Here is a 24,469-nt window from a genome sequence, read left to right as displayed (position 1 = left end):
CACTGCCATGGTCAGGAGGCGTGGAACATACGTGGCAAGATCAAGTTTCTTTTTCAACCATTAAGAAATAAATTATGAGAGTCAAAAAATTGAGATAATAAAAGAAGCACCCATGCAGCCCACATCAAGCCTAAGAAATAAATTGTTATAAAAACAATGGAAGCGTCCTGTGAGCTCTCCCAGACCGCATTCCCCTGAATTTGGTATCACTCTTCTGAGTGTTTTCTATTTCTACTACGTATGTATGAATTCCATAAAAATGTAGTGTTATTTTACATATTTTATTTTTTATTTTTGAGGAAGTTTAGCCCTGAGCTAACTGCTGCCAATCTTCCTCTTTTTGCTGAGGAAGACTGGCCCTGAGCTAACATCCATGCCCATCTTCCTCTACTTTATATGTGGGACGCCTATCACAGCATGCCTTTTGCCAAGCGGTGCCATGTCCGTACCCAGGATCCGAACCAGCGAACCCCTGGCTGCCGAGAAGTGGAAGGTGCACACTTAACCGCTGGGCCACCGGGCCGGCCCCTAATTTTACATATTTTAAAAATTATAGAAATGCTATTATACTCTATATTCTTTAGCAGCTTGATTTTCAATATTGTTTTTATTTATTCATGTTCATATATTTAGTTTTAATTCTTCCATTTTAACAACTATATAGTTTCTTTGGTTGTTGTATGAATAAATAGATGTTTATCTAGAGTACCATTAACAGACATTTAATTTTCTTTTGCTTTTTTTTTTTTGGTGAGGAAGTTTGGCCCTGAGCTAACATCTGTGCCAATCTTCCTCTATTTTGTACATGGAACACTGCCACAGCATGGCTTGATGAGCAGTGTACAGGTCGCCCACCTTTTTTTGCTATTAAAATGAATGCAACTATGAGCATTTAGCAAGCCTCTCTCTGTGTACATATGCGAAGAGTGTATATCTAGCAGTAGAATCACTGGGCTGAAAGGTACACATATCTTGGGGGCTGGCCCCATGGCTGAGTAGTTAAATTCACGCACTCTGTTTCAGCGGTCCAGGTTTTTGCCGCTTCAGATCCTGGGCCCAGACATGGCACCGCTGATCAGGCCATGCCAAGTAGGTGTCCGAGATAGCACAACCAGGAGGCCCTACAACTAGAATATACAACTATGTACTGGGGGGACTTTGGGGAGAAGAAGAAAAATAAATTAAAAAAAAAAAGATTGGCAACAGATGTGAGCTCAGGTGGCAGTCTAAAAAAAAACAGGTATGCAAATTATCAACTTTATTTGATATTACAAATTGCTTGTTGATCTGGCTGAACTAATCTACACTCTGCCAGGCATATGTGATCTTCATTAACACTTTAAATTTTACCCAATCAGATGCATTTGAAAGAGTATCTCATTCTGTTTCCAAATTGCATCTTTCTGAGTAAATGTGAAGTTTAGCATCTTTTAGTATGTTTACTGGCCATTTGGTTTCCTTTTGGGTAAACTGTCATATCTCTGGTGGTTTTGTACTGTGTCAACTTGGTTAGGCTAGACCTATGCTTCCCAGAATCCCCTTCCCTGTATGGTTCTAATTAGAGGTGGCCAAAGAGACATTTGCATGAGATATGGAGGGTAGAAGAGAAGCGGCTGGCATTTTGCTTTGAAGAGTATCATGATTAGATATGGTGAGAAACAGATGCAGAAATGTCCATGGTTTCCACCTTGTCCTTTCTTTTCTCCACTGTGTTAAGCTCTTCTTCATGATGGTTGACCCTGATGACCAGTCATGATGCAAAGCTTCCCACCAGATCCAGAAGCAACAGACTTCCATAGGCCTCTCTATCAACACTCCTTTGTGTTCCCACCCCAGAGGCTGGAAGCACCTGGCTTCAGGAGCACTAGTCAATGACTTGTCTCTGATTCTCCAATTTCTCTCTTTGGAATTTTGGTTCCTCAGTTTTTCCTACAATTGTATAAGTTCTTGTTACTATAAATTTCTTAGACCAAACAAAACAGAAAACTTTTAAAACTTGAAGCAATTGTGGAGCTCATAAGGTCGTGAGAACCTAATAGGCTGCGATCTGAGTGAGAAGAGAGAGTGAAATGAGCCCAACATCTGACATAGTTTTTTCCTCAAGAATTTGCCAAATCATAAGCACCTATCCAGATTCCAAGAAGATGAATGCAATAGGAGCAGAGTGAAGGGTAAACCAGGTGGAAAGTGACCAAAAGGCCAAGAAACCATGCAAAACTTTTGGCAGTTTCATAGAACTGGGATGGAGAGAGAGGGAGGTAAGGAGAAAAATGTTAGAGTCTGATGCTCTCCAAGGAGAAGCAGCCCCTGGCTTCAATTAGATGACTGAAGCGGTACTCTTCATGTGTGATTGCTAACCAGTAAGAGAACAGAATTTACAAAACTGAAGCCCATCTTCAAATCCATTTAAACCTAGACTGTATAAAGGTAATCTGCCCCATATTCCTTAATTGATAGCAGTAGAAGTAAATCTTTTATAGAAAAAGGTAGCATCATTCTACTCCTTAAATTATTCCTAGAACTTTTATCCTGCTTTCAATAAAATTACCATATTCATTGTACTGTGCTATTTTACATAGGGGACTTGAGCATTTGTAGATTTTGTTATCCACAGGGGTCCCCTGAACCAACCCTCTAGGAGTACTGAGGGACGACTGTATACATTCGATAAAAATACTGTATAAAAATAAAATGTATACCAATAAAACATTCAAATGAACAGAAACTATAGAAAAAACAAACAGTGAAAACAAACCCATAGCAAATGCATATATTGGCGTTTCAGACAGGGGCTTTAAAATGTGTGATTGAGATATTTAAGAAAGTTGAAGAATTTTACCAGAAAATTAAAATTGATAAAAAGAAGTATAAAGGAAATTTTGTAAGTGAAATATACAATAATTATATTTTAGAACTTAGAGGAGTGAAAAGCTGATTAGTACAGATGAAAGGAGGATTAGTGAACTGAAGCAGCAAGAGAAAAAATGTGGAAAAACACAGAAAAGAGACATATGGATACTTGGTGAAAAGTAATAACATATGTGTAATTGATGGTGCAAAAGGAGAAGAGAGAAAATTGGGAGAGAATCAATATTTGAAGAGACAATAGCTGAAAAATTAGCAAAACTGATGAAAAATCTGTAGCTATTTAAGAAGCACGACAGACACAAAGCTGGATAAATACAAAGTGTTCTATCACATGTAGAAACATCATAGTAAACTTCTCAAAGTTCAAGGGAAAACACTCTTAAAATCAGCCAATTTTTCTTTTCTTTTTTTGCGATTTGAGCCATTTTATTGCTCTGCTCCCAGAGGCCACCTTCTGTTGCATTAGGGTCATGGACCAGGAGCTGAGCAGGCAGCAGCAGTGACAACTGGCTTAGTTGGTTGAGGGCTTGACCCACTTGACACTGAGGATGAGGTGGTCACAGCCACAGCTGGACATGTCAGCAAGGGCACTTGAGGTGTCCTCATAGCTGTGAAATCTGTTGACGGCAAAGCCCTTGGACTGGCCAGTGGTCTTGTCCTTTGCCAGGTAGATGCATAAGTTGGAGCCAAAGGACTGGAAGAGCTCCTGCAGGTCAGTATCATGAGTGTCCTCTGACAGGGTGGAAACGAAGATGATGGCATTGTCATCAACTGTGTGATTGGGCTGTGTGGACTTCCCACAGTGGCTGGCCCTGACCCGCAGGCTCACGGCACATACTTCCCTGTCTTGTTTTGGGCTGTATACATAGGGTCCAACTGTCTGGGCAATTTTGCCTTCTTGCCAGTGGACAGTCCCACCTTCTCGGCCAGCTCCTTTTGCACGGGCCACAGTGTATCCTTGTGTGGGGCAACGAGTCCTCCAGTTGTTGCCTTGCAGATGCGGCAGAACTCAACCTTCTGGCCCTTGAGCTTGTTCATCGGGTCCTCCTGGCAGTTCAAATCCTCTTTGATGAACAGTCATGGGCACATCACCACTGACTGTGCTGGTGGCCACATTGGTCAAACTTTGAGTTCCCAAACTTCTTCCAGTTCTTCCTCCTTGAAACGGCCTTTGAGCTCTTCTAGATCTCAATTCTGAAGCTGTGGACAATGTATAACTATGTGTGGTGATAGATGTTAATTAGACTTACTGTGATGATCATTTTGCAATATATACATATATTGATCATTATGTTGTACACCTGAACCTAATATAATGTTGTTATACATCAATTATATCTCAATCAAAAAAATCATCCAATTAAAAAAAACAGAAGATAATTTAAAATGTAATTTAACAAGTTGAGTCTACAATTTACACAGAAATGCAAAGGGCTGAAAATCACCAAGACATTCTTGAAGGGAAGAACAAAGCAGGAGGATTTATTTTCATGGATATCGAGACTTGTAAAGCCATAGTAATTTAGACAGTGAGGTATTGGTTCAAGAAAAGTCAAATAATCAACTTGAACAGATGAAGGAGCCCATAAATGACCTTTACATCTGTGAACACAATGTATGACAAAAGTGTCGCTAAAGAGACACGAAGAAAAGATGTCTTTTTAATAAATAGTAATGGATCAACTGAATATGAATATGGGGATAAAAAGAACTTTGACACCTACCTCACACTGGATACAAAAGTTAATTCCACATAGTCTACAGATATTAATGTGAAAGCAACACCAGTAAACTTCTAGGAAAACATAGGAAAATCTCTTGAGGACTTCGAGTGTAGAGAAATATCTTTTAAAACAGGACACAAAAAATATTGACAAGTAGCACTACATTAAAATGCTGTTCGTCAAAAGATTCTATTGAAAGAGTAACACAGAGTGGAGACGGTATTTGCTATGATATGACTAGTAAGAAAAATACACATAAACCAATAGAAAAATGGGTGAGAGATGTCAACTGGCACTTTAAAAATTTAGAGTAACCAAATGGCCCATGCACATATGAAAAAGGTCTCCACCACGCTAATCACCAGGGAAATTCAAATTGTAAATATGAGATTCCTCTATGGGTAGCAGAATGGTTTAAAATGATAAAGTCTCATAAAGCCTTGTAATGGAGAGGATGTGAAGTGAGAGGCTCTGTTACACACGGTTGAGAAAGGGGAGAAAGGGCTGGTAGAAGGACTCTGGAAAAACATTTAGCATTATCTGCAAAACTTGAATGTACATATTCTTGAAGAGCAGCAGTTTCACATCTGGGTTAATACTCAGTAGAATGCATTAAAAGACCTTTTCAAAAATGTTCTTGACAGCCTCATTTTGTTTTAGTCAATGGAAACAACTCAAATGTCTGCTAGGCATAGAATGGGTGAAATCTGATATATTCATACAGCAAAATAACTTTAAAAAGAAAATATTTGTGGGCAATCTTTCCACTACCACCTGAAATCCGGCCCCAGGCTGGAGCTGGTCTGTGAATTGCCCTGCTTGCACTGGGGCGCGACTTTGCTCAAGGGGCCGCGGGGCAGCTCTGCTTCCACTAGGCTGTAGAGGCTGGGAAGAGCCATGTTTCCACCTTGACAAGAGAAAATGCAGGTAAACTACAGAGTCATGACTCCCCTCACACCCACCGTAGAGCTGAGATTGAGGGCAGCCCAGTAGCCGGAAATCTGAGGAATGCCAGGTCCTTCAGGGAGAGACAGCGGGGAGTAGCGGAAGGGCTGCTCTCTGTAGTTCTGGCTGTTGCACGGGGAGCAGTGGGAGTTCCCTCCCTCAGGCAAAAACCTGATCACTGCTGAGCTGGCCCGGGCAGGTTCGTTCCTTCTTTCAAAACTTGAGATCGCTACAAATTTTTCTCTTTTTCATCTCTCTTCAAAAGATAGGTTTTTAAAAATATTTTTTTTCACAGAATCTATCGTTGTTATAAGAAAAAGGGTCAGTCCAATACAAGCAACTCTAGCACTATTAGACACTTGCAGTTAAATTTTTATCTTGATCTTATATCAAACAACGCTGCTAAACTTTCTCGTTATTTCAGTAATTTTTTGACATGCTTTGTGAAAAAATGTATAATGCATAATATCTGAGAAGTAGAACAGTTGTATTTTCTCCTTTTTAGTCTGTATGTCTTAGTTTTTAACGTTTTTATACTATATTGGCTAGAACTTTTGGAAAAAGATGTAAAAATAATAACTGAAAGCACGTGTCCTTGTCTTGTTCCTGAGTTTAAAAGAAATTCTAAGTTTTCATTATTCAATATTATGTATGGGGCAAAATTTGGTAGATATTTTTATTAAGTTATGGAAATTTCCTTCTATTCCTAGTTTGCTAAGAATTTGCTTCTTCGTTGTGTATCACATATAAGAGTATTGAATTTCATTAATGTTTGATCTTCATCTATTGTGATATTTATATGAGTTTTCTCCTTGAAATTATTTTTATAGAGACTTATTATATGGATAGATTAAATGGATTATCTAAAGTTAAAGCCAACTTACATTCTAGGGATAAATCAAGGTTTGTCATAATTTATATGCAAATATGTGTGTGTGTGTGTGTGTCTAGTAATATATTATTTCTGGATTCCATTGTCAAATTTTCTTAAAAGATTTTTAAATTTATGTTATACATGAGCTAAGTTATAATTTTATTTTTTATAATATTTTTCCAGTTTTGGTATCAAGATTATCATAGCCTTTTAAAATTAATTGGCAATTTTTTTTCTTATCTTTATTATGTGGAACAGAGTACATAGGATAAAGTTTATCTGTTATATAATTCTTGAAAGAACTCCACTGCAAGACAATGTGATCTAGTGTTTTATCTGTAGATTTTTAACTACTTTTTAAAGTACTTTAGTGGTTGTAGGCTTATTCTCCTATAGGTCTAAGTTTTCTTAAGACATCTCTGGTAAAACACATTTTTTATAGCAATTTGTTCATTTTGCATGAATTTGAAACATATGGGCATAAAATATGTTATTATTGAATCTTTTATGTATATAGTTCTGTCTCTTTTTAATGTACGATAATTTTATTTGTGCCTTCTGTTTCCTTGATGTATCTTTCTATGAACAATGCCTTCCCTGTTCTTTTCTCTCCTTCTGTGACACCTAATTGGATAGATGTTGGTCCTTCCACTTTATGCTTCATGTCGCTTTTTGTGTCTTTGCTCTTTTTTTTCTCATATGTTGCATCTAAGTAATTTCTCCAGATATATACTCTAATTTATTACATTCTTCTTTATTTATTTTTGCAAGGGAAGATTCATCCTAAACTAACATCTGTTGCTAATCCTCCTCCTTTTTTCTTTTTCCTTCTTTTTCCCCTCCAAAGCCCCAGTACTTAGTTGTGTATAGTTGTAAGTTCTGGTTCTCGTGAGCTGCCGACACAGCGTGGTTACTGACAGACGAATGGTGTAGTTCCATGCCCGGGAACGGAACCCAGACCATAAAGCAAAGTGTGTCGAACTTTAACCACTAAGCCATCAGGGCTGGCTCTCATTAGGTTCTTTTCAAACTGTTTTTAACCTAATCCTCACCTCTAAATTTATTTATTTATTTATTTATTTATTTATTTATTTATTTATTTATTTATTTTGGTGAGGAAGATTGTCCCTGAGCTAACGTCTGTGCCAGTCTTCCTCTATTTTGTACGTGGGACGCCTCCACAGCATTGCTCAATAAGCAGTGCCTAGGTCTGTGCCCAGGATCTGAACTCACGAACCCCAGGCTGCTGAAGCAGAGTGCACAAACCTAACCACTATGCCACTGGGCTGGCCCCCATTGCCTCTAAATTTTTTATCATTTATTATGTTTTTCATTTCTCACATTTCTATTTGTTTATTATTCCAAATTGCCTGGTCCTTTTGGGTAGCATCTTATTTGTTTCCCACATGTTTAATTTCTTCTTTTATCTCTTCTGTAATTTTAAACATTATTATATGATATATCTGGTAAGACTTTTATCTGAATGCTTTAAGAGCATATTTCTGCCATTTGTTTGTTTTTTGTTGACTTTGGCTCATTGCAGGTTTTTTGCTCCTGTGTTTTGTAATTTTGAAGGGGAAAATCGTGTTCAACTGGCCTGATCTGTTAGAATCCCGGAGGGGTGGCTTGAAGTTTTATCCTTACACAGAAGTTTTGGGTTTGCACTTGCCAGGCTTAGAAACATTACCACTTTGAGAAAGACTGTTTATATTAATTTTCCAGGCCATGAAAACTGTGTGAATTAAAATCGCTAACCTTGTTAAAGCAGGCCTATGGATACAATGTTTTAGGGGAGATTTTTTTTTCCACCTAGAGCCAAGGGTGATACAAAGTTCCTTTGTCGCATGCATTTCCAGTGAAGAGATTTAGTGAAGGCCACACTTTCACGGTGGATGATGTCCGTCAAGGGCTGCAGTTGTATGAATCATCTTCATTCCAGCTTCTCAACTCGAAGATGCCCAGGGCTGCCTGTGACCTCTAAAGGCCCAGCCTCTACATTGCTCACCCTCACGAAACCTCTGGGGCTGCCAAATTGCCATACCTGATTGTGACGCTGGTGTTCAGCTTCTGCTCTGTGAGGCACGAGACATTTCCTCTCGTTACTTGTGATCTCAAACATTTATGTGAAAGGAGTTTATCCAGAATTTTGACAGATTTGCTTCAAGAGGGCTTTTTTCCCCTATCGAATACACAAAATTCTTGGAAAGAAAAGTTGACCTCTCAAAACTTCGATTTTAAACCATAAGCTGAGTTTTTCAGTAGCTGATGGTCACTGCTGAGAAATATAAAGTACTGCTTGGTTAAGAAAATGGCTTAATATATTAAACTATACTATACTAAACAGACTAGGGTTTTCTTTGAATAGTGTTAAAAATATATATATAATTCATGAAGAAATTATACTGTTCAAAATTATCAAGGACTTCAAAGGTCTTTTATTTTTGTGGATTATAGCTATCATTATTTACTACGTTATAAATTAAAACTAAGAAATTTAAAATGTTTTGTTTATTAATTTATTTTAAAACAGTCATAATAAGCACATTACATTTTAACATAAATAAGATATTTTCATGAAAATTATATTTTCCAAAGCAAAAAATAATGAGAAGAGTGGCATTGCTTTATATTTTTGCATGTCTCCTTAGTGTCTGGCATAATAGAAAAAGAGCTGGGTCCTCGTGTGTTTCTGCATTCGATGTATTGCAATGTCTGGTTGCCCATATTGATGAAGAGGTTGCATATATTGCAAATAGATGAAGAAAATCCAGTCTCCCAGAGACGTGTAGTTGGAAAACGGGGGTGTATCTTAATAAATTTTTCAGATCATTATGGACGTTATTCTTTGACTCAACATCTTTCTGGCCTGCCAAATTCAAAGGGGCATGGCCAAACCCGTGGCTGCCTCCTTGGAGTAGGGTAGAGTGGGGAAAGAGCTAGAAAACCACCCCACTGTGTGTCCCCATAGTCCCGTAGTTACAGACTCAACAGACAGTGCCTAGTTTCTGAAGCTCCTTCCTCACTTTCAAGCTTCCTCTTCTCTGCCTTTTCCTGTAGCCCCATTTTTTTCTCTCCAACTTTCTCTTCCAGAGAATTTCCAGAACTTCAGATAACAAGGGTTGGGAGAAAACTAGAGGGAAGAGAAGATGCAGTATGGCTGGAACACTGGAGATGGAAGAAATTACACAGAGTAGAACTGAGAAAGAGTGAGAAAAGAGGCCCAGAAGGCACTGCTGTGGGACAGAAAATGAAACACTGTGGGAAGAGAAGAGAGAGGGAAGGCAGCAGCAGGGCAGCAGAGAGTCCAGACTGGTCAGGCATGGGTCCCGAAAGACATGGGCAGAGGGCTGAGCACATATAAGAATTGTTTTCTTTAATTTATCAGAAAGAGAGCTTTCACAGACAGTAAGAACAATTACAGAAGAAAATAGTATGGGATATCCAGCCTAATATTTTGTTGATAAATGAGGCTCCAGGAGACTCTGGTGGTCATCAATGGCTGTCCTTGCTCCAAAGATGGAGGAACTCCCAGTAAAAGTCTACGCCTCCTCATTTCTCTTTAGAAAGAACGTCTTGTGACCACTACCCATGGAGGTATAGAAACCTTTCAGAGTGTTTTCATTTTTTATTAACTTGTTGTAACTCTCAGGATAAAATATTATTTTCCCATTGTGTAAAATAACTGTTTTATTCTCATCTTATATCCTTACGTATTTCACATTTCAAAGAGTTATATATCACACGCCAACATCTCATTTTTCAGGTCGAAAACTTTTATCTTTGAGTTCTAATCTAATCAAACATCACTGCCATTTCCTTTACGCTCTCAGATTCCCATTGTTGGACTTCATTTCTGTTGTGTCCTTTTGTATGGCTTTGTGCAATATCGAGACAATTTTTTATACTTTTATTTTCTTTTAAGAATAACTAACTTTTGAATTTTTTTCCCTCAGATATCACAGAGAGCCAACGTCTTCAGAAAAGGGTGTATAGTGATTGCCTTGTTGTTTACTTGGACTATTGTTGTCTCCAAGTTTGCCGTTCCGTGAGTAAAGTCTGGATTATCCTTCCATAAGCAACTTTCTCATTTTGTTATAAAGAAGCTCATTTGCCATTTTTATACTCTCTCATACCAAAAGAGATTTCTGCAGTTTATCTCCTTTAGCTTTGAATTTCACTGTAATAAAAAGTCTATACCACTTATAGACTTGGAGATTTGACTATGGACTGTTTCCTCCATATTATTTATAAATCTATAGAAGAAGACCACAGAGATGAGTTTACTTATTATCCTGCAATTCCTGTTCAAGTCCATTATAAAACCACGGCTCTCACCACTAGGTGACTCAATGCATTTTAATAGTGTTTGATATAGAAAAATATCCGAAAATCTGAATAGGTTATAAAACTACTCGTTCTCATTTTTCTCATATTATCCCAACTAAGCACCAGTTCTCTTAAAGGAACCATGTTAGTTTTGCATAAGTTTTGTACATACACACACACACACACACACATTGCCTTATATGTTCAATGCTCCAATTTCTTACTGTAAATTCTAACAACCTCTGTGAAATGGAAGACAGAGTTAGTAATCGGTGGTTCTCAGTATTCCCTCTGGAGCCCTGTTATAAATGATTATCACACTGAAAAATCACCAGCTGTCTAGTATAAAAGCTTGAAAATTCTTGGAAATATTCCATAATTACACATCTTAAATTTTTTCAATCTTACATGTCAGTGACAGCCAGGTGAATTATTTATATTTTCTTAGTGATTTGGTATAGAATAACTTGTAGTTTTACTTTTATCTAACTTAGAAGTCCCAAAATATCAACTTCTAAAACAATGTGGGAGTGAGGAGCTCTCTAAACCTTTCCCCGGTGAAGACTCAGAGCAATAATTTGTTGTTCTCCAGTTGCTTTCTGTTTTCAATCCCAAGGTCTCCTTTTATACTGTGATCCTCAAGTAATTCCGTGGATTTCTTAGCTGAATTTATCTCTTTGTTACATTATTAGTTTAGAAGCTCCTATAGTAGACTCTTCAAAATATATTTTGCCCACCTTGTTTGTAATTGTGAACATTTCAGTGAAATATGGAACCAAAATTATCTTATGAAAGTACTATATTAGAAGAACCAAAGGGTTAGATGCCAGGGTCAGCGCAGGGCCCTCAGAAACCCGTCCCCTCCTCCCCGCCCTGCGTGTGCTGCCTCTCACCAGCGAAGGGCTTCTTCCCAGATGGAGCTTCATAGAACAGCTTCCTGTCTGAGCCACTGAGGAGGAAGTTCTCCCCGACACAACGAGGGAGAACTCACAACTTCCCGAGAAGTTTTGTTTCCCCTCAACTTTAATGCAATGTCTTTTTATTCTAGAAAGTCTTTCTTTACAGAAGTCTTTGAAGACCTAAAGTGAAGTATTCAGCACGAAGGATAAAAAGACGAGTGTGACAGGCAACTTTTCACACAAGTCAGTTCCCCCAGAACTGATCTTCAAAATGCAGACTTCACTCTCTTCAGTGTTTTGGAGGCGTGCTGGACCTGGGCAGCGTGCCTTTAGGCAGAAAAGGGCTGCGTTCCTCCAAGGGCGCTTGCTTCTTTCTTGACCTGCTGCAGCCTCTGTAAACTAACTGACTAATTCTGTCAGAAGACACAGGAAGGTAAATTCCCAGATTCCTTCAAGTCTCTTAAGGGCCTGGGCTTTCCACTGCACTTCAACAATATTCTCAGATTCATCTACACTGCTTGATTTTTTTTTTATTATAAATTTTATTTTTGAAGCAAATAAGTTTTATAGTTTATTTTTGCAGCCTTTAATTCCCACTCCTCGTGTTTATTATAAAGTTTAATAGAAAGGCTTTTTGTTGTTGTTTTTTTAAACCAAAAGTTGACTAGCTAATTCTTTTAGCAAATATTGTTTGCTCACCTACCATGAAAAGCACAGTTTAGTTGTGATAATGTAGTGCTAAATCAGTCAAACTATCCCTAGCATTGCTGGTTTTTTTGCTGAGGAAGATTTTCCCTGAGTTAACATCCATGCCAATCTTCCTCTATTTTTAAGTATGTGGGGCACCAGCACAGCATTGCTGCTAACAGAGCAGTGTAGGTATGAGCTGGGAACTGAACCTGGGCCACTGAAGTGGAGTGCACCAAACTTAACCACTTGGCCACTAGAGCTGGCCCAACTCAGTGCTCAGTGGTGCCTTTTTTTTTCCTTTTGGCCCCCTTCACCCATTTATCCACTATCCCCCATCCCTGGGAACCTCCAACCTGTTCTCTGTATCTAGGAGTTTATGTATTTTTTTTAGATTTCACATATAAGACAGATCATATGGTATTTGTTGTTCTCTGTTGGACTTATTTCACTTAGCATAATGTCTCCAGGGTCCATCCAGGTTGTCGCAAATGGCAAGATTTCATTCTTTTTGATGGCTGAATAATATTCCATTGTGGTGTGATTTAAAAAAATGGACAATTTTTTTATCCATTCATCCATTGTTGGGCACTTAGGTTGTTAGCATACCTTGGCTATTGTAAATAACAAGGCAATGGACTTCAGGGTGCATGTATCTTTTTGAGTTGATGTTTTCATTTTCTTTGGATAAATACCCAGAAATAGAATTGTGGATCATATGGTAGTTCTATTTTTAGTTTTTTGGGGAACCTCTATACCGTTTTTCATAGCAGCTGCACCACTTTCCATTCCCACCAACAGTGCACAAAGGTTCTCTTTTCTCCACATCCTTGCCAACACTGGTTATTTCTTGTCTTTTTGATAATAGCCATTCTAACAGGTGTGAGGTGATACCTCATTGTGCTTTTGATTTGCATTTCCCTGATGGTTAGTGATGTTGAGCACCTTTTCATGTACCTTTTAGCCATCTGTACGTCTTCTTTGGAAAAATGTCTATTCAGATCTTCTGCCCACTTTTTAATGGGATTTTTTTTTTTTTTGCTATTGAGTTGTATGAGTTCTTTATAAATCTTGAATAATTAATCCCTTATCAGATATACAATTTGCTAATATTTTCTCCTATTCAGTGGGTTTTGTTTCATTTTGTTGATGGTTTCTTTGGCAGTGCAGAAGCATTTTAACATGATATAGTACCACTTATGTATCTCTGCTTTTTGTGTCAGATTCAAAAAATCATCACTAAGACCTACGTCAAGGAGCTTACTGCCTATGTTTCCTTCTAGGACATTTGTGGTTACAGGTCTTATATTCAGGTCTTTAACCCATTTTGAGTCAATTTTTCTGTATGGTGTAAGACAGTGGTTGTTTCATTCTTTTGCATGTGGCTGTCCTGTTTTCCCAACACCATTTATTGAAGAGACTATCCTTTCCTGATGGTATATTCTTGGCTCCTTTTTCATAAATTAATTGACTGTATATGCATGAATCTATTTCTAGGTTCTCTATTCTGTTCCATTGTTCTGTGTTTCTGTGCCATGTCCGTGCCCAGGATCCAAACTGGTGAAATCCTGCTCCGCCAAAATGGAGCACACAAACCTAAGCACTTGGCCATTGGGCCAGCCCTTCTGTGTTTCTGTTTTTATACCAATAACATACTGCTTTAATTACCATAGCTTTGTAATATAGTTTGAATTCAAGGAGTGTGATGCCTCCAGCTTTGTTTTTCTTTTACAAGATTGCTTTGACACAATCAGTGTTTTTTGTGGTTCCATACAAATTTTAGGATTATTTCTTCTATTTCTTTGAAAAATGTCATTGGAATTTTGGGAGGGATTGCATTGACTCACCAAGAAAAAAAGAGAGAAGGCTCAGATAAATAAAATCAGAAATGAAAGAGGAGAAATTAAAATGAGCATATCAGAAATACAAAAGATTATAAGAGAATACTATGAAAAGCTATACACAAACAAACTGGATAATCTAGAAGAAATGGATAAATTCTTAGAATCATACAACCTTTCAAAACTGGATCAAGAAGAAACAGAGAATTTGAATAGATCAATCACAAGTAAGGAGATCGAAACCACAATAAAAAACCTCCCCCAAAATGAAAGTCCAGGACCAGATGGCTTCCCTGGTGGATTCTACCAAACATTCAAAGAAGACTTAACGTCCATCCTTCTCAAACTCTCCCAAAGAATTGAAGAGGAGAGGAAGCTTCCTAACTCATTCTACAAGGCCAACATTAGCCTGATACCAAAACCAGACAAGGACAACACAGAAAAAGCAAATTACAGGCCCATGTCACTGATGAACATTGATGTAAAAATCCTCAACAAAATACTAGCAAATCAAATACAACAATGCATTAAAAAGATCATACATCGTGACCAAATGGATTTATTCCACGGATGCAGGGATGGTTCAGCCTCTGCAAATAGATCAATGTGATACACCCCATTAAGGAAATGAAGAATAAAAATCACATGATCATCTCAATGGATGCAGAGAAAGCATTTGACAAGATACAGCATCTAATTATGACAAAAACTCTGAACAAAATGGGTATAGAAGGAAAGTACCTCAACATAGTAAAGGCCATATATGACAAACCCACAGCTAATATCATTCTCAATGGAGAAAAACTGAAATCAGTTCCTCTAAGACAAGGATGCCCACTTTCACCACTCTTATTTAACATAGTATTGGAAGTCTTAGCCAGTGCCATCAGGCAAGTAAAAGAAATAAAAGGGATCCAAATTGGAAAGGAAGAAGTCAAACTGTCACTATTTGCAGATGACATGATTTTATATACAGAAAACTCTAAAGAATCCACCAAAAAACTTTTAGAAATAATAAATGAATACAGCAAAGTTGCAGGATGCAAAATCAACATACAAAAATCAGTTGCATTTATATACAATAACAACGAAGTAGCAGAAAGAGAAATTAATAGTACAATCCCATCTACAATTGCAACAAAAAAATAAAATGCCCTGGAATAAATTTAACCAAAGAGATAAAATATCTGTACGCTGAAAACTACAAAACATTGTTGAAAGAAATTGAAGAAGACACAAAGAAATGGAAAGATATTCTGTGCTCTTGGATTGGAAGAATTAACACAGTTAAAATGTCCATACTTACTAAAGAAATATACAGATTTAATGCAATCTCTATCGAAGTTCCAACAACATTTTTTACAAAAATAGAATAAAGAATCCTAAAATTTATTTGGAACAACAAAAGACCCCAAATAGTCAAAGGAATCTTGAGAAAAAGGAACAAAGCTGGAGTTATCACACTCCCTGATTTCAAAATATACTACAAAGCTCTAGTAACCAAAATACTGTGGTATGGGCACAAAAACAGGCACGCAGATCAATGGACAGGATCGAGAGCCCAGAAATAAACCCACACGTCTATGGACAGCTAATTTTCAACAAGGGAGCCAAGAAAATACAATGGACAAAGGAAAATTTCTTAATAAATCGTGGTGGGAAAACTGGAAAGCCACATGCAAAAGAATACAATAGACCATTATCTTACATCAAGCACAAAAAATAACTCAAAATGGATTAAAGACTTGACTGTAAGACCTGAAACCATGAAACTTCTAGTAGAAAACATAGGTAGTTCACTCCATGACATTGGTCTTAGCAGCATATTTTCAAGTACCATGTCTGGCCAGGCAAGGGGAATAATAGAAAAAATAAACAAATAGGACTACACCAAACTAAAAAGCTTCTGTACAGCAAAGGAAACCTTCACCAAATGAAAAGACAACTTAACAATTGGGAGAAGATATTTGCAAATCATATATCTGATGAAGAGTTAATATCCAAAGTATATAAAGAACTCATGCATCTCAACAAGAAAACAACTAGCAATGCAATTTAAAAAATGGGCAAAAGATCTAAACAGACATTTCACCAAAGAAGATATACAGATGGCCAACAGGCACATGAAAAAATGTTCAAGATCATTAACTGTCAGGGAAATACAAATCAAAACTACAGTGAGATATCACCTCACTCCCGTCAGAATGGCTTTAATTAACAAGACAGGAAACAACAAGTGTTGGAGAGGGTGTGGAGAGAAGGGAAAGCTTGTTCACTGCTGGTGGCAGTGCAAACTGGTGCAGCCACTATGGAAAACAGTAGGGAGATTCCTCAAAAAATTAAGAATAGATCCACCATACAATCTAGCTATTCCACTGCTGGATATTTATCCAAAGAATGTGAAAACACAAATGCATAAAGATACATGCACCCCTATGTTCATTGCAGTGTTATTCACAACAGCCAAGAATTAGTAGCAACCTAGGTGTCCATCAAGGGAGGAATGGATAAGGAAGATGTGGTATTTGTATACAATGGAATACTACTCAGCCATAAAAGAGGATGAACTCTGGCCATTTGTGACAACAGGGATGGAACTTGAGGGTATTATGCTAAGCAAAATAAGTCAGAGGGAGAAAGTCAAATACTGCATCATCTCACTCATATATAGAAGATAAAAACAACAACAAACAAACCTACAGAGACAAAGATTGGATTGATGGTTGCCAGATGGGAAGAGGGAAGAGAGGAGGGTGAAAGGGGTGATATGGCACATGTGTGTGGATTGTAATCAGTCTTTGGGTGGTGAACATGATGTAATCTACACAGAAATTGAAATATAATGATGTACACCTGAAATGTTTATAATATTATAAACCAATGCTATTGCAAAAAAAGTCTTACTAGAGAATTGGACTAAGCAAAAAAAATTATTCCTAGGTATTTTATTTTTTTTGATGCAATTATAAATGAGATTGTTTTCTTTATTTCTTTTTCTGATAGTTTGTTACTGGTGCATAGAAATGCAATATATTTTTGTGTATTGAGTTTATATCCTGCAACTTTGCTGAATTCATTGATTAGTTCTAACAGTTTTTTGATGAAGTCTTTAGAGTTTTCTATATATCATATCATGTAATCTGCAAATGGTGACAGTTTTAATTCATTCTTTCCAATTTAGATGATGTCCCCCCTTTTTTCTTGCCTAATTTCTCTGGCTAGGACTTCCAACACTATGTTGAATAATAGTGGCAAGAGTGATTATCCTTGTCCTGTTTCTGGTTTTGGAGGAAATGCTTTCAGCTTTTCATTAGTGAATATGATGTTAGCTGTGGGCTTGTCATATATGGCCTTTATTATTTTGAGGTAATTTCTCTCTATACTCACTTTATTGAGAGTTTTTATCACAAATGATGTTGAATTCTTTCAAAGGCTTTTTCTGCATCTATTGAGATGTTCATGTGACTTTCATCCTTTATTTTGTTAATGTAGTGTATCACATTGACTAAGTTGTGGATGTTGAACCTTGCTTGCATTGCTGATATAAATCTCACTTGATCATTGTGCATGATCCTTTTAATGTATTGTTTAATTTGGTAGTAAGAGACAAAGATAGGTGTTACATAATGACAAGGGGTCAATCCAACAAGAGGAGATAATATTTGTAAATATTTATGCACCCAACATAGGAGCACCTAATATATAAAGCAAGTATTATCAGACCTAAAGGGAGAAATAGACAGCAATATAATAACAGTAGGAGATTTTAATACCCCACTTGCTTTAACAGATAGATCACTTGAACAGAAAATCAATAAGGAAACATCAGCCTTAAATGACACATTAGACTAGATGGACTTAACAGGTATATTCAGAACAGTCCATCCAAAAGCAACAGAACACACATTCTTCTCAAGCGTAATATTTTATAGGATAGATCATATATTAGGCCACAGAATGTCTTAATAAATTTAAGAGGATTGATAACACATCTTTTCCAACCACAATGGTATGAAACTGGAAATCAATTACACAAAGAAAACTTGAAAATTCACAAATATGTGGAGATTAAGCAACATGTTACTGAACAACCAATGGGTCAAAGAAGAAATCAAAAGAGAAATTGAAAAATACCTTCAGACAAACAAAAATGGAAATATAACATACCTAAACTTACGGGATTCAACAAAAGCAGTTTCTATGAGGGAAGTTCACAGCAATAAATGCCCACCTCAAGCAACAAAAAAAATCTCAAATGAACAACCTAACTTTACACCTCAAGGAACTAGAAAAAGAAGAACAAAGCCCAAATTTAGTAGAATGAAGGAAATAAAAACTAGAGTAGAAATAAATGAAATAGAGACTAAAAAGACAATAGAGAAGATCAATGAAACTAAGAGCTGGTTCTTTTCAAAGATAAACAAAATTGACAAAACTTTAGCTAGATTCACCAAGAAAAAAAGAGAGAGGACTCAAATAAATAAAATCAGAAATGAAAGAGGAGATGTTACAACTGATACCACAGAAATATAAAGGCTCATAAGAGACTTCTAGAGAAGTTTTGAATACAGAAGAGGCGAGAATCCTGCAAGAATTAGAGCAGTGGTTTTCAAAGTGTGGTCCATAAGTCAGCAGCAGCTGGGAACTTGTTAGAAATAAATATTTGGTCCCCCTACCCCAGCCCTATTGAATCATACACTCTACAAGTGGGATCCAGAAACCTGTGTTTTAATCTCCAAGTGATTGTAATGTCCACTAGAGTTTGAAAACCACTGCATTAGAGACAGGTCCATTTATCAAAGGGCAGGCAATGTTTTGGCGTAGTGCTTCTCAAACACTGCTTCTCAAATGTGACATGGATAGGAATTGTAGGTTTCGGGTGGGACTGAAGAGTCTCCATTTCTAAGAAGCCCTGGGTAATGCTGCTGCTGCTGCTGCTGTTTTGTAGACCACGTTTTATTTCAAGGCCACTGATAAAAGTCTAGGGAGAAACCATATAAGGAGGTGCCAAGAAAAACAGGCTAAACAGATGATTGTGACAAGTTTAGCCCCAAACTGAGGGAGACGGACTAGACTTGGCTTTACTGGGAATCTTGATAGTTGACACAAGGTAAGGCCTTACGCTGAGTCCATTTTAAGAAAGGTGTTCTGACATGAAAGGTTAGTAAGTAAAGAAAAGAGTGTAAAGCTTTAAACTTATGCCAGGTTAGGTTGTATGGTTTCAGACCGCATGATATACTATATGTCAATTCTGTATAGTAATTTTTGGAAGAAATAGATGTACACTTGAACTTTCCAGAAGCTATACTAAGAAGACACAGTGGGGCAAAGTGTACCTATAAAGGACAGGAAGCAGGCCTAAGTCATGCTGATGGAGCCCAGCTTAGAAAGCCTACAGTTAGGAGACTGCTGTGTGACCTTGGGCACATTACTTAGTATCTCTGTTCCTCTGTTTTATCATATCTAAAATGTGAATAAAAATGAAATCTATCTTACAGAATTCTTGTGAAGCTTAAATGAATGGAGTTTTGCAAGGCACCCAAAAGAATGCCTAGCACGTAACAAAACTCAATAAACAATATCTTCTTCATCGTGTGTATCTTTGTCTTCACTTTTTAATTTTCATCATTATTATTATTACATCTGCCACATTCATCTTTCCAACTGAAGAAGTAATAAGGCTGAAGAAATTATAAACTTATCAGGACAATAAAAAGTTCGGTGGTAGAGAACAAATTAAGGTGATTGAGAAAGAGTTCTTTGACAAAGGGGAACATTAACCACACTAACAAATCCTTATGACAAATATTTTCATTTTCATATACTGAAACTGAAAATCCCCTTATTTTATGACTAGCTCCGAAAGGAAAAATACTTAATATGAAGCTATTGTTATTAGAGTTACCTTCAGAAATGTCAAGGTAGCAATATTTTCATGATACGTAAGAGAAATAGGTCCCAGCATTGGTTCGCTTTCCTTTGGCTTTTCTGAGGTCACTCTTGGGGCAGACTTCCTGTCCCGTCAATCCTTTGAAGTGGTGAGCTGCCAGAGAAAACGAACAGTTCCTCTGGGGACCATATCTCTGTTTTTTTTTTCTTTTTCTTTTCATTGTTTCAAGCAAAGTCATGAATATATTAGTCTGCTGAGGGAAAGAATTGGTAAAACGCTTTCTGCAACCATCTCTCAGAATATGAGACTGTTTTTGGATAAGAGTCAGAGGAAGAGAGTTTTTTCCTAAAATTTTGTACTGATCATTCAATATATTCCCATGATTATTTATTTAGTATTGGAGTAAATGGATTCCATTTCTGAGAATATAGATTTATTGCCGCAAAACTTAGGATTTCTTTTTGGGTTTTATTTATTGATCTTAAATTATGTGCTCTATTTAGAAAACACTTACTATCTAAAAATGACAAGCTAATTTAAAATACCTTAATGCGCGTGCCTGTGGCTCTACTGTCGCTTTCTCTTCCCCTTTCTCTCCCTCTTTCTCTGTCACACACACATACAATATTATTGATTATTCTCGGCAGTAATTTTGACCTGCATAAATTTTCAGGTGTTTTCAACACACTACACATACCAATTCTCAGTAAAATAAAATAAAATTTAAAAATCCCTGAAAAAATATAAATCAATTAGGAGTTTTCAGGCTTTACTAACTTCTCCAAAAAACATGTCTTTAAAAATGATTTTCAGTATTTAATGTTTTAAAGAATTGTAACTATTTGATTCATAATTAGGAAGAATTTCCATATGGCCCTCAATGATTGCAGTGCAGGGTAACAACGCAAATAAATCTGTTTTCCCCAAGCAGAACTGTTGTCTTACCCAGTGGTTCAAACAGCCAGTGATATTTAACTTGTATGCTTCAGGTAGCAATAAAACAAATAAATGGCCCTCTCAAAAGTTACACCCTGCATTGTATAAATATTCCTCTTTAGCACCTTGTAACCTGCCTAGCCACAAAGTATTAGGGCCTGCCTAGCCACAAAGTAAGTCCTCTCCGTATTGAGGTCGAGGCGACTTCATTGATTTTCCTCACATCACAGTGAAATAGTCTGTGTCAACAAATTAAGTGACAGTATTTAATTAAGATTTCCAAAGCGTCTTATTATCAATTACTATCTAACATAGCCAACAGTAGTGAATGTAATGGATCTTCCTAAATGAATTAATTAGCTTGTACTTCAAAAGTTATTCGGGAGTGGAGTAGTGACCAAAGAATCTGCTCTGGTGGGTCAGCATTTATCCAGCCGATGTACAAAGCACCCAGAAGTTTGGCAGAGGCATTTTGAGAGACTCCTAGCCACCTGGCTGCGTGAAGGAGGCTGGGTCCCCCGTCTGTCAGTCACACAGCAGTGTCAGCAGAAGTCAGCCCACAAAGCTCCAAGCCCGGAAACGCCGCATTGTTCTTTCCAAAGGGAGGCTGATGAGAGGGCAGGTGTTCGGGAGAGTCTCCACGTGGATGACAACAGTGCAATCTGAGGCCAAAAAAAAAAAAAAGAAAGAGGGGTAATATCCTGCCTGTAGTGTTGCAACCCACTTTTTTTTTTTAACTGCAGTTTACTCATGGAAATAAACATACAAACCTCCCATTCTGAAAGAAGAACAAAGTGAAGCCCTTTACCATCTCTTCCTTTGGTAATTAATAAATAAATCAGCTATAAATAAAATGGTTTAAACTTCTCAGAATATAGGTGGAAAAACAAAAAGAATGTCTTGCCCCTAGAACTGACTGTTGAATTAGACGTATTTTGTTTAGACTTGATATAGATGGCTTTTGATCTACAAATAAATAAGGTGCTAATTAGAGTAATAATACTATTCCAGAATATTGAGAACACATGCAATTTTATATGCCTACAATAGGATCAAATGACCTATGCCTTTAAGAAATCATTGAAAATGGGAGAATGAAAGTGTGTGGTTCTTAAGTCAGCAGGCCCAGGTTGGTCACTAGTCTTCAAGCTTAATATCCACCTGCAGGCTTAGGCTCAGTAGTGCCCCAGACTCCACTTGACAATGAGGGCTGTTACTCCTCCGCTTGGTAACCTGCTTGTGTCACGCTCCAGACCCGACAGCCGGGCTTCTGATTGTCCCTGAGCACCCTATCTGTATGACACTTCTCGCCTCCTAGCTGGGCAGGACTGACGTCACCAGGGATTGTAGGAGGCCTCTGGACTGTCACCAGCTTCAGGGTTGGATTCATATTTTTGCTTCATTTTTTTCTTCTAAAATGTCCCTCACTTTCCAGCTGCCTCGGGAATGCCTTTAAAAAATTTTCAAAATATTTTGCCCATAATTTTTAGAAGTTTTGTGATGGATGAAACTGTTAGCTTTTTGGTTAACATGTTAGCTTGTAAGGAGATTGTAAAATCTGAGAGTCTTCACAGTTCATACGTATATTTTATATGATTATTTGTTTTCACCCCATCTTTTTAGATTACCTGACCAACTATTGCTCCTGATCTTACCAGGTCAGAGTGTTGTTCTGTATTCACTATGGTAGTGTGAGGCCCTTCCTTCCTTCCTCCCTCCCTCCCTCCCTCCCTTCCTTCCTTCCTTCCCTTCTTCCTTTTTAAATCTTTCTTTTTCTCATGGGAGTGAGAAGGCATTCAGGATGCTTCAAGCACTTCAGTAATGCTCCGCTCCACTCACCCCCATTTCACAACACACCTTTAGGCTAGGAGAGAGCTCATTTAGTTGTTTATTACTTCCTGTTTGACAGCTTCTAGCCACTTTTCCATTCCCGAACCCTAACTTCAAATATTTCTCCAAAATCAGTTATTAAAACAGACATTGTTAATGCCCACCACTCGTGGCAATTTATTTTTTAAATTTGTTTGGGAAGATTTTTATCCTTCCAGAGGTGGAGACTCTTTTTTTAAAGGAATTTCTGTAAAGAGCTCTTTTTTAGTTTTTTTTTTTTTTTAAAGATTGTCACCTGAGCTGACATCTGTTGCCAATCTTCCTTTCCCTTTGTTCTTTCTTCTTCTTCTCCCCAAAGCCACCCCCCAGAACATAGTTGCAAGTCCTTCTGGTTGTGCTAGGTGGAGACTTTAATTGCAATCGTGTAATTATTAGGTTGTTGAAGATGAGACATTGTGGAGAAAACAAGAAGAATGAGTAAAATATACATTTTGAAATTGAAAAGCCCAATTGTATTAGAGGACTTAGATTATATCTTTGAAAACTCTGTGAGAATGGACACAAGTAGGGAGCACTTTTATGTACTAACCTGTGTATCTTCAGCTCTTGTGTCAATCACGTTTCGACTGTGCTTTGCCATTTTGCGACTTTTTATACCCAAATCACCTTTGAAAGACTTCCTGGAAAATGACTTATTTTGAGAGGACATTTGGCTTAAAAAACAGATATCTTTTGAGAAATACACATTACATACACATTACATTAAAATCTAGTCTTCTGGGGCCATAATCTTTATTTTCTCTCATTTCCCTCACCTCCAATACTTTTTTCTGTCTACTGTTGTATTTTATCAAGATTCTCTTAATCCGTCTTCTCAAGTAACCACATTCCTTCTTTCTCTGGGAAGTTTCACACTATTTCCAGAAAATTTTATTTTTCCTTGCCTACTCTATAAATTTCTAAGAGACAATCACGTGCTCAGGAAGTGGAGGGAGGTTTCCCGCTGTGACTGTGAGGGTGCCACGGAGAGCCAGGGAGCACGAGGGCTGACGAGCGGATCCAGTCTAACTTATGAAAGGAAGAAGGATTGGAGAGAAGACAAGCTCAGCCTCAAATTATGCAAAAAAGGGTGGAAATATGGAAAATCTTTTTTTAATTGATAACCTTTATTTTTTAGAGCAGCTTTAAGTTCACAGAATATGGAGCAGAAAGTAGAGTCCCCATTTACCTCCTGCACAGCACACATACAGAATCTCCCCCACTATCAACATCCCCTACAGGGCGGCGTATTTGTTATGTCTGTGAACCTACGCTGACACACATCATCACCCAAAGTCCAGAGTTTACATTAGGGTTCAGTCTTGGTGTTGTACATTCTATGAGTTTGGACAAATGTATAATGTTATGCATCCGTCATTAGAGTATCATACAGAATGGTTTCCCCACCTTAAAAATCCTCTGTCTTCTTTCTGTCAACTCTTCTTCCCCCAACCCCTGTCAACCACTGATCCTTTTAATGTTTTCATAGTTTTGCCTTTTCCAGAATGTCACAAAGCTGGAATCATACGGCCTTTTCAGATTGGCTTCTTTCACTTAGTAATATGCATTAAGTTTCCTTGATGTCTTTTCATGGCTAGATAGCTCATTTT

General features: G+C 37.5%; 1 pseudogene; it reads right to left on the bottom strand.

Annotated features, from left to right (window-relative positions):
• Nucleotides 1-3,379: 3,379 nt before the first annotated feature.
• On the bottom strand, nucleotides 3,380-23,460 carry LOC124236789 (eukaryotic translation initiation factor 3 subunit G-like; annotated as a pseudogene).
• Nucleotides 23,461-24,469: the final 1,009 nt, after the last annotated feature.

The sequence above is a fragment of the Equus quagga genome, chromosome 3 (assembly GCF_021613505.1).
Source record: "Equus quagga isolate Etosha38 chromosome 3, UCLA_HA_Equagga_1.0, whole genome shotgun sequence".
Classification (NCBI taxonomy): Eukaryota; Metazoa; Chordata; class Mammalia; order Perissodactyla; family Equidae; genus Equus; species Equus quagga.
The sequence above is the reverse complement of the archived record's forward strand: the minus strand, read 5'-3'. Positions and strand labels throughout refer to the sequence as shown.